Source organism: Heptranchias perlo, chromosome 38 (assembly GCF_035084215.1).
Source record: "Heptranchias perlo isolate sHepPer1 chromosome 38, sHepPer1.hap1, whole genome shotgun sequence".
In the NCBI taxonomy this organism is placed as follows: Eukaryota; Metazoa; Chordata; class Chondrichthyes; order Hexanchiformes; family Hexanchidae; genus Heptranchias; species Heptranchias perlo.
This window is the reverse complement of record NC_090362.1, coordinates 7,838,956-7,849,527: the sequence shown is the minus strand read 5'-3', so window position 1 is coordinate 7,849,527 and position 10,572 is coordinate 7,838,956. Positions and strand designations below refer to the sequence as shown.

General features: G+C 48.1%; 1 long non-coding RNA gene across 1 annotated transcript; it reads left to right on the top strand.

The window, feature by feature from the left end:
• The first annotated feature begins 4,365 nt into the window (after window positions 1–4,365).
• Window positions 4,366–9,200, top strand: LOC137304652 (uncharacterized). Its single transcript, XR_010958600.1, has 2 exons — window positions 4,366–4,446; window positions 8,991–9,200. It is a non-coding gene; the product is annotated as an uncharacterized lncRNA (long non-coding RNA).
• The last annotated feature ends 1,372 nt before the right edge of the window (window positions 9,201–10,572 follow it).

The window sequence follows — 10,572 nt, the reverse complement described above, 5'->3', positions numbered from 1 at the left end:
CGGGGGAAGTGATGGCTACCCACCGCCCCCCCCACCCCACCCCACCCCTCGTCAAACCTGAGGGGAGTGGGGGGATCGTGGGCCAGAACAGGCCCAGCAAGGTATGTTTGAAAAAATTTAATTTTAGATTTCCTTGTGGGCCGTGAGGGAGGTGGGGGTGGGGGGGGGCAGGAGTGCTCCTTGCCCCGGCTCCCGCCCCTCCCCCCCATTCGCAGCCAGAGGCCCCCACCCCTTAACTGAACGTTCCCACAGCCTCCTGCCGGGACTCACTGGCTGGGATCGGGGCCATTTGTTTCGAACTCTCAAAGAGCAGGCTAAGTGGATCGCAGTGCCCCCACTCACCATTCCCCACATTGAGAGTTTCTGGTCTCTACGGTGACATTGTAATGAGGGGCAGAAAACAAAAGGGAAATGAGGGGGTTGGTAAATTCCCCCTCCCCTGAAGCTCTTGCCTGTCCCACAGGCAGTTGGCTGTAGAGCAGTCGGTCTAAAAGTAAATCGCCAGCTCATCGTTCCTGACTTGGGGAAAAGTGTTTTGTAGATACTTAAAAAGGGGATCAAACAAAATTAAGTGAGAATACAGTAAGGCCTGTCGACAACAGTCACCTTTCAGAAGAGACTTCAGTTGGACTATTTAGTTTAGTGAGGTCACCCCACCTATTACAGGATCATGTGATATATTAATAACTGTAGGGGGGGGGGGGGGGGAAGGGAGGAGCGTGGAGTCTTTCTCACTCTGCAGCCTGTGGGCTCATCCTTCCATCATGTACACCCTCCCAGCCCCCAAAATTGGTCGACTTTCATAACCTACCACAGGTGGGAATTGGTGTTCACTCGTGCTGTCTTCGCTCTCCCTGCTCTTCAACAACTAACTGGTTCATCACGCTGGAGAGGTCAAAACTGCTGACGTGTCTCCAGTAAGCAACACTGAGACATCTCACTGCGTACGGTTCTCTTATTTGTCTTCACAGGTACGGAAACTAATGGATTCCGAGAAAAATGATTGTCCTCAAAGCTTGGTTAATCTTTACCCATTCACCTCAGCAAAAAATCAATGGGCCTTAGGAGACAGATAGATAGACGATATTTACCAAAGCTGGTTAGAACATTCCAGACCAACAATGAGATTTGGTAAGATAAATATTTGCAGTAAGCAGTAGGTGAAAGGGAATGATTCACTCCCATCTTGTACTATGCGGCCCATGTGTATCTCAGTGTTAGGTCCTGTACATGTACAGTACACAGTGGGTAAAAGGGAATGAATCACAGAACTGGACCCAGTACTCAACCTGTGATCTGACCAGAACTGGACCCAGTACTCAAGGTGTGATCTGACCAGAGACTCAAGCTCTGCAAACAAAGCCTCTGTAGAAATTGTAACCTTACTCTCGAAAGGGGACTGCCTGTACAGGGCTCAAAGTCTTCTACAGACAACGGATGTTACTATATGGGATAAACAGATTATCAGAGTCCAGTATGGTTTCCATCCCTGCCGCGGCACTGAAACGGCCCTGTTCAAAGTCACAAATGACATCCTGTGTGACTGTGGTGTACTATACCCACCTCAGCCTCTGCGACCTCACTGCAAGCTTTGACCAAGTCAACCACACCATCCTCCTCCAATACCTCTTCTCCGTTGTCCAGCTCAGTGAGACTGCCCTTGCTTAATGCGATTCTTACTTACCTGATCGTAGCCAGAGATCGCCAGCATTGGTTTCTCTTCCCACCCCCGCACAGTTACCTCCAGAGTCGCCCAAGTTGGTCGCTTCCTCGGCTACATGATCATCTGCGACATTATCCGCAGACACGGGGTCAGCTTCCACAGGCTCGCTGCCGACACCCCAGCTCGACCTCTCCGCCACCTCTCTCCATCCCCTCCACTGCCTCGGTGCTGTCAGGCTGCTTGTCCGACATCTTGCCGTGCATGAGCCACAATTTCCGCCAGTTAAAGGTCGGGAAGACTCAAGCCATCATCTTTGGCCCCCCCCGTCACATCGTCCATAACGTTCCCCCTCTCCAGCCACAGTCTCAGGCTGAACGACCCCGAACTGAACTTCTGACCCCATAGCCTCTCCATCACAAACACTGCCTACTTCCACCTCCATAACATCACCTGCCACCACTCTTAACTCAGCCCATCTGCTGCTGAAACCCTCATCCATGCCTTTGCCACTTCCAGGCTTGACGATTCCAATGTTCTCCTGGCTGGCCTCCTCGCTCCATCCAAAACTCTGCTGTCCATATTCTATCCTGCAACAAGTTCTACTCACCTACCAACTTTTCCCTCATTGACCTATCTTAGTTCCTGGTCCCCCAACGCCTCAAATTTAAAATTCACATCTGTGTATTTAAATCCCTTCATCGCCCCTCCCTATCTCTGTAACTTTCTCCAGTCCTACAATCCACCCCGCAAACTCTCCAATCCTTCGACTCTGGCCTTTTGTGTATTCCCTCACTCCCTTTGCCCCACCACTGACGGTCATTCCTTCAGCTGGTTGGGACCCACACTCTGGAATTACCTGTCTAAACCCACCCATCTCCAAGATCCTCCTTAAATCCCACCTCCCTGACCAGGTTTTTAGCCACCTCTCCTTATTTGGCATGGCGTTTATTTATCACTATCTCCGTGAAGCACCTGGGGACATTTTTCAATGTTAAAGGTGCTGTATAAATGCAAGTTGTTGTTATCTTCCTTGACAGACGGCTACCACAGATGGGGTCTCCCTATAAGGGATGAACAATCGGTGACTGCCACGGACTAAAGGGTCACTATAGGAGACTGATGGCAGGTGGTAACAAAAGACAATGGTCTCTGTATGGGTCGGACAGATAGTCACAACAGATAGGGTTTAATCAGCTCTCCCAAAGGCACAGCAAGTTGATCCAGTGAGTAACTGTGCCACATAGATTACGCTTGGCTCTCGATTTGTGCAGAGTTCGTTGACCTCAGCTGGGGAAGTGGTAGGCAGGCCACAATTGGAAATCAGCCAGATTTCCCACTCCTAGTGGTTATCCTGCTGGAAAGGGTGGACGCAAGATGAGAACGGGACTGGGCTTGAGTGTGATGCCCATGGTTGAACAGCCCGCCAACATTCCCTGTCGGGGCAGACACACGAATAATGGTCACTTGTACCAGGAGCTGTGCAGTGCCTATTGTCTGTGGAAACATCAATGGTAACAGGAGAGGAGTGGGTGCTATTATTGATACAAGACTGACAGTAGTGGTCAGCACACACAGGGCCCTGTATGCAAGGGATTATGTGAATTAAATGCAAGTCATGTATTAACAGGAACTTCAATTCAATCCCATACCATTGCAACACCCAATAAACAAGAACCATCTGCTATATTAAGCTGCAGGATCGCTATTTGTAGGAAGTGGCACTCAGCCAAGAAGCTAAGGACACGAAAAAGATGTTATTTACGGGACTCTCTGGCCTTCCTCATACACTAACCTTCAGGTAGATTCTGTCTGCTGTTTGTGGACCATCCCCTGGTCCAAACCTTGCAACTGAAACCTTCACCACCCTGATTTCCAAATCTCAGCACGACCTTAAGCAGGGGAGCGGAGTTTTGAATACACCGTCCTCCCGTCACACACACACCCACCATGGGCGTTTGATGGGCTCCGAACATCCATTGCATCCCCCCCCCCGCCGCCCGTCCTCTCCTCCGGCTCTAGATTGGGAATCTGCAGGGCAATCGGACCGCTACAGTCATCCTGCATCCCATGGGATTTGCTAGTCCTCCTTCTCCTGAGACTTACCCGGTGGGGGACAAAGACCCCCAGGGGGGGTGGGGAGGCTGTGAACCCAGACGTCCCTTGCCTCACCCAATGCTGCCTCTCTCCCCCCCCCCCCCCCCCACCCTTAATCCCTCTCCATCTTTGCTCGGCATCTCTTCCCAACCACCGGTCCCCTTTGCAACCCCGGGAGCTGCGTTCCCGTCAATAGTCTTTGCATTTCCATTTAAAATCTGCATTTAATTGAATGCAATAAGAATAAAACCTTCTCCCTGCGATGGAGATGCCCACCCCCCCCACCCACCCCGAGCCCACCATCCCTCCCTCTTAATTATCCCTATTTATTTAATTTTTTTTTTTCTCTGTTGTTTGCCAGTTACCGTTTGTAGTCGCTGGAGAAGATGCCGCCGCTGGCCGGGTCGTGTCCGTATTCGGGCTCCCCCAGGGACGAGCCCTTCTCCTCGTTGTAAGTGGGGCCGGACGACATGGTGCTGAAGAGAAAGCAGAGCAGCGGATTGCGCAAAGGAGCCGGGACCGGGAAGTGCCTCTTCAAAAGGGGGCGGGGCCGGCGGCTGACGTCAGAGAGAGGGTGACGTCACCCGGCCACGTGAGGGCCGAGGGGGCGGGGTTGGAACCTTGTGGATCATCGCGGACAACTTTTGGACTTGTGCAGATGTTCCATCACCTCTGCACGATGAAGTTGGGTGAGTGTTGGTTTTGTTTTTAATTCATTAATTGTTGATTAATTATTCATTGTTGTTGTTGTTGTGTATTTTCTGGCCCCTTTCTCCTCCTTGAAGGAAGAATTTGCATTTCTGTGGCATGGAATGTACAGCACAGAAACAGGCCATTCGGCCCAACTGGGCCATGCTGGTGTTTATGCTCCACACCATCCGCCATCCCTGCTCCATCTCACCCTTTCAACCCTTCTATTGCTTTCTCCCTCATGTGTTCACCTTACATGCATCTATGCCATTTGCCTCAACTGCTCCTCGTTCCACCTTCCGCATTCCATCCACTCTCTGCAGAAAGAAGTTTCTCCTGAATTCCCTATTGAATTTGTTTGTGACGATCTTATATTTATGGCCCCTAGTTCTGGTCTCTCCTGCAAGTGGAAACATCTCTACGTCTACCCTATCGAACCTTTTCATTATCTTGAAGACCTCTGTCAGGACACCTCTTGGTCTAGAGAAAAGAGCCCCAGCCTGTTCAATCTTTCCTGATAGGTATAACCTCTCAGTTCTGGTCTCATCCTAGTAAATCTTTTTTGCACCTTCTCCAGTGCCTCCATATCCCTTTAATAATATAGAGATGAACTGTGCACAGAACTCCAAGTGTGGTCTAACCAAGATTCTATACAAGTTTAACAGAACTTCTCTGCTTTTCAAATCTATCCCTCTAGCAATGAACTCCAGTGCTTTGCTTTTTTTATGGCCTTATTAACCTGCGTCACCACCTTTAGTGATTTGTGTATCTGTAACCCCGGATCCCTCTGCTCCTCTACCCCATTTAGACTACAGGACGTCCCAAAGTCCTTTACAGCCAATGAAGTACTTTTGAGGTGTGGTCACTGTTGTAATGTAGGAAACACGGCAGCCAATTTGCGCACAGCAAGATCCCACAAACAGCAATGAGATCAATTGACCAACGGGCCCAGACCGGGCACTGCGCGAATAGTAGGCACCACGAACGGAGGGCCTCAGGTCTCATCAAGGGGTGAGCTGCAGACCCCTGTCGCCCCTCCACAGGCAGCTGGCCCCACCAGAAAAGATGAGCGGCCCTCAGGTAAGTTCTGGGAAGCGGGGTTGGACCGGGCAGCGAGGAGAGGGCGGTGATCGCCAGGACTGTGGAGTCGGGGGAGGGGGGAGCTCCTCCTGGCTCCACAGAAAATTTAGATTATTAAAAAAATTTAAATGAAACTCACCTTTAGTTTAGGTGGCAGACGCCTGCCTGCCCCACTCATCAGGAACAAATTTGACAAGTGGCTAGGCCCCTAATTATATTTAAGCCCCCTAACGCCTGTTTTAAGCGTTCGCCCAGGATGCCTAAAAAAATAGTCCCCACGAATTTAGCAGTCTGACCAATGCCTGTGCAGATTGGGCTCGAAAAAATGGGAGCGAAAGGTACCAATTTCTATCCCATCTGTCTCGTGATGTTGGTTGAAAGACAGAAATTGGCCAGGACACCAGGAGACCTCCCCTGCTCTTCTTTGAATTTGCATTATGGAATTCTTTTACATCCACCTGAGAAGGCAGATGGGGCTTTAGTTCAATGTCTCACCCGAAAGACGACACCTCCGGCATTGCAGCTCTCCCTCAGCACTGCACTGGCGTATCAGCCTAGGTTATGTGCTCCAGTCTCTGGAGTGGAACTTGAAACCAAGGCTAAAGTGAGGAATACTGTCTACGTTCAGGGTTCATGTTCATTAGAAAGGGAGACCTTTTATTTATACCAGTGGATCTCTCATTGCGTTGCACCGGCCCACAGAGTTCAATAAAGAAATGGAAATTGTGTGATGCTGGCAAGGGAGAGGATGTGGTGTTTGAGAGGGAGGTGTTGATTGTGTGACATTTGAGAGCTGGTGTCGGAGCAGTTATGGGGAGTGGGGAAGTGAGATGTATTGTGGGGCGGTGAGCAGAGCACACAAATATCGACCTATAAAACTCGGAAAAGCCGACAAACAGCTTCAAAAAAACAAACTGAGAAAAAAGAAAAGAAGGAGCTTGCATTTAAATAGCGCTTTTCAAGACCTCAGGACATGCCAAAGTGCTTTACAGCCAATGAACTACTTTTAGAGTGTAGTCACTGTTGTAATGTAGGCAACGCGGCAGCCAATTTGCGCACAGCAAGGTCCCACAAACAGCAATGTGATAATGACCGGATAATCTGTTTTTAGTGATATTGGGTGAGGGATAATTATTAGCCAGGAGAACTCCCCGCCCTTTTTTGAAATAGTATCATGGTTTTTTTTTTAAGTCCACCTGAGAGGGCTGACGGGGCCTTGGTTTAACATCTCATCCAAAAGACAGCACCTCCAACAGTGTAGCACTCCCTCAGTACTACACTAGTGTGTTAGCCGAGATTTCGTACTTAAGTTTTTGGAGTGGGACTTGAACCTACAACCTTCTTGACTCAAAAGCAAGAGTGTTACTCACTAAACCACAGCTAACACCTAGAGCTGATGTTTACTGTAGTCCCCCTAGAGGTAGGGATAGAAAGATCAAAAAAAAGAGGAAAGGGGAAGTGTAAATGCAGAGCTCAGTGGGTGTAGCCATTGGTTAGCTGAGCCACAAAGAGCAGGAAGGTCTCAGGTTCGATCCCTGTTCTGTCCTGAATTAGCTGATCTCAGTCAAGTGGTTGCAGCAGAATAGAATTGGCCAGAGTGCTCCTGGGTTAAGGAGAGAAAAATGCACCTGGGTTCCCACTCCTGACTACTGACCAGCAACCCTTGGTGGTGGTGTGCATTGTTTGAGGATGTAATGCCTCCCACAATCAAATAGCCTGACGATATTCCTGGTCAGGCTAATCTCTGAACAATGGTTACTCGGGCAAGGTCCTGGAGTTCACCCTTGGACCCACACCTCAGCAATGAGTCAACTCTTGCAGAAGAGAAGGGGATGGAAGGAAATTAGTGAGGAAAAGTGATCTTTCAGAGACACTACATCTTACAAGGCCTCATGTGAACAAGGTAATCGATGCATAACTGTTCATTAACAATTCAGATCATAACTAGTTGTAAACACTTACTAGCTGGTAATGGGTGCATTTATGATAGAGAAAGCCAAAGGTTAACCTATTATGTAAAAGAGAGACAACAATTATTACACAAACACTGTGCATCTTTCAATGCCTTGGTTGGATACTCTTCCATTCTTCTGACCTGGCCGAGCCCAGCCCTGTAGCCACCCTAACAGGTCTGACCCTAGATCTTTTTTCAATGCTATTTCACAATAGGAGGGACAATCGCTGATTCCCTGAAGGCCGTTATGCAGAGTGGCTCAGCTAACCAATGGCTACACCCACTGAGCTCTGCATTTACACCTCTAAATTGATATTGTATTTTCAGGCCGGGAGTATTAATCTGAAAAAACGGTGGGCAGCATTTGGTAACGTGATCCGTTCGGGCAGGAGAACTGAGAGACAGCACAACCAGAGTCTACTTAATGGAACAAGACGTGCCCATCACCATCTTACAGGTTTAGGAGACGGCCAGTAATACGGAAAGAGTGCCCCCTGCCTTCCCCTCCCCCGCCCAACACATAAGGAATTTGTCGTCTGCAGGACGGCCTATTTTATGCAAACAATGGAAGAGGTGAAAGAAAATCTGTGAAGGGTTTTAAATTCGTGCTCACACTGAGAGAGACAACACAGGCATCAGGCCAGATGGTTTTCCAGTCAAGGGGTGTGTGGAATGCCCAGTCCTGTTGCACATTCTCCATTGTTTTGTCCCCTAATCCATCAAGAATTTGGTACATTTTTGCTACAAAGTGAAACTCGAGAGCCTCTTGTTTTATAAGGTTATCAAGTTCCGAAGCATGATGACGACTGAGAACCCTCCTCTACAAATTGAATCACGAGCGTATCGGACAAAAACTGAAGAATTCTGTTTTTCAGAATAATAACTTATTTAAATCAATTTATTTTTAGAATTTAACTCTTATATGAATCGGCCGTGGCTCAGTGGTAGCCCTCTCAGTCTGAAAGGTGGTGGGTTCAAACCCCACTCCAGGGACTTGAGTACATAATCTAGGCTGACATCCCAGTGCAGTACTGAGGGCGTGCTGTCTATAGGATGAGATATTAAACTGAGGCCCTGTCTGCCCTTTCAGGTGGACGTAAAAGATCCCATGGTACTATTTCAAAGAAGAGCAGAGAAGTTCTCCCCGGTGTCCTGGCCAACATTCATCCCTCGACCAACATCACTAAAACAGATTATCTGGCCATTATCTTATTGCTGTTTGTGGGATCTTGCTGTGCGCAAATTGGCTGCCGCGTTTCCTACATTACAACAGTGACTAGTCTTCAAAAATACTTCATTGACTGTAAGGCGCTTTGGGACGTCCTGAGATTGTGAGTCTTTTGTCTTTTAACACTTATCCCTCAATCAACACCGTCAAAACCAATTAACGAGTCATTATCTCATTGCTCTTTGTGGGATATCAGCTGCATTGGCTGTAAAGTGCTTTGGGATGTCCTGAAGTTGTGTAAGGGGCTATAGAAATGCAATTCTTTCTCTTTATTTTCCCAGCCTGTCTCTTTAAAAAGTGTGGAGTGAATCCTGCTGAGCCGGGCAGCTCTCGTGAAAACAGTTGGATGATCCTGGCCTCTGAGCCGTCCTGAGTAATTATTTCTGACATCTCCATCCGATCATTCAGCCTGCTGAAAGAACCGAGGTCAGCAGGGCCTGGAGCCTTGACCTCTTGAACCACGTCCACATTAAACTCATAAACCTGCAAAAGGCAATCCCAACTGTTTGAGCCGAACGCCAACTCATGTCATTCACATTAAAGTCGCCCAGTACAAGAAGGACCAGTAGCAAAGGTTGCATTGGACAAAATATCAATTATCATCAATGCAAATGTGTTTATATTAAACACATCACCAAACTAATATTAAACACATTTACATTGATGGTAATTTACATTTTCTCTATAGTTGGGGAATTAACACGCATTTGGAAAATAAAGGAAAAGGTCACATACATTTATCTATCTGCTGCTTGTGGGATCTGGCTGTGCGCAAATTGGCCATTCCTACAGTGACTATACTTCATAAAAAGTATTTCATTGGCTGCAAAGCGATTTGCAACACCCCGGGGTGGTGAAAGTCGCTATATAAATGCAAGTTCTTTCTTCTTTTTGAAGAATTAACAATCACGGAAAAGAGAAGTTGAAGAGAGGGCACTTTGAAAGTGATGCCCCACTGACATTAATTGATGAGCACAGGACCAGTGAAACCTCGTGGATGCCAATTTCTGCAACTCCGTAATAACATGCAGTATACGGTGAACGGTGCAGAGATTGTGTTTGAGTGCAGTTCACAATCACTTTTGCAAGCAAAGGATTTGATATGAACCCATATTGAGACGATGGTCAAGACCTGGAGTTTCTGTTTACCCCACTCCCCCATTGGACTCAGTACCAAGGATGTTCACAATAGTTTCCTCTTACAGAGTGAGCTCTTTTCCTGTAGCCACTACTTCTCCTCTGTTATGCAACTACTGAAGGCTACCACATCCTGGACCAATCAGTGCCATTAACCTGGTGGCAGCCCATGCCCCTGTGCCACAAAGTGTTGCCTAAGAACCTCTTCCATATTTACTACCCACTCATGCCAAGGCCTAGCACAGCTTTATGGACAAGGTAAAGATACGCCAGCATGCTCAACAGTCACTGGGGTGGAAATTAGTTACGGCCTGTTTTCAGATCCATAGCCTGCAGCATACCAACAGCTCGCGCTCCAACCAGGAAGCCCGATGCATTGGGGCGTCAACTCTGGTTGGACGTAGTCCTGGAGGTTTCATCACATGACTTCCTGCATCCAACCGCCCCGCCCCCACACTCCCGCCATTGGTCGCCCGACATGTCCATCCCCGCGGAACTCCACCTTCCCACAGCCAATCGGGAGGCGAACAGACTCTTTGTTACCCAATTGGATGATTCGTGACTCTCGGTCAAACTGCCTTCTTTCCAATATTTTTATAACTAATAAGCGAAAGTGTTCAAAGAAAAGGGAAATAAAACTTTTTTTTAATTGCTGCTATGATTTTTCTCACTGGGTGTTTGCTCACAACAGTGTCCTGGAGATTAAACTTCAATTCCTGGAGACTC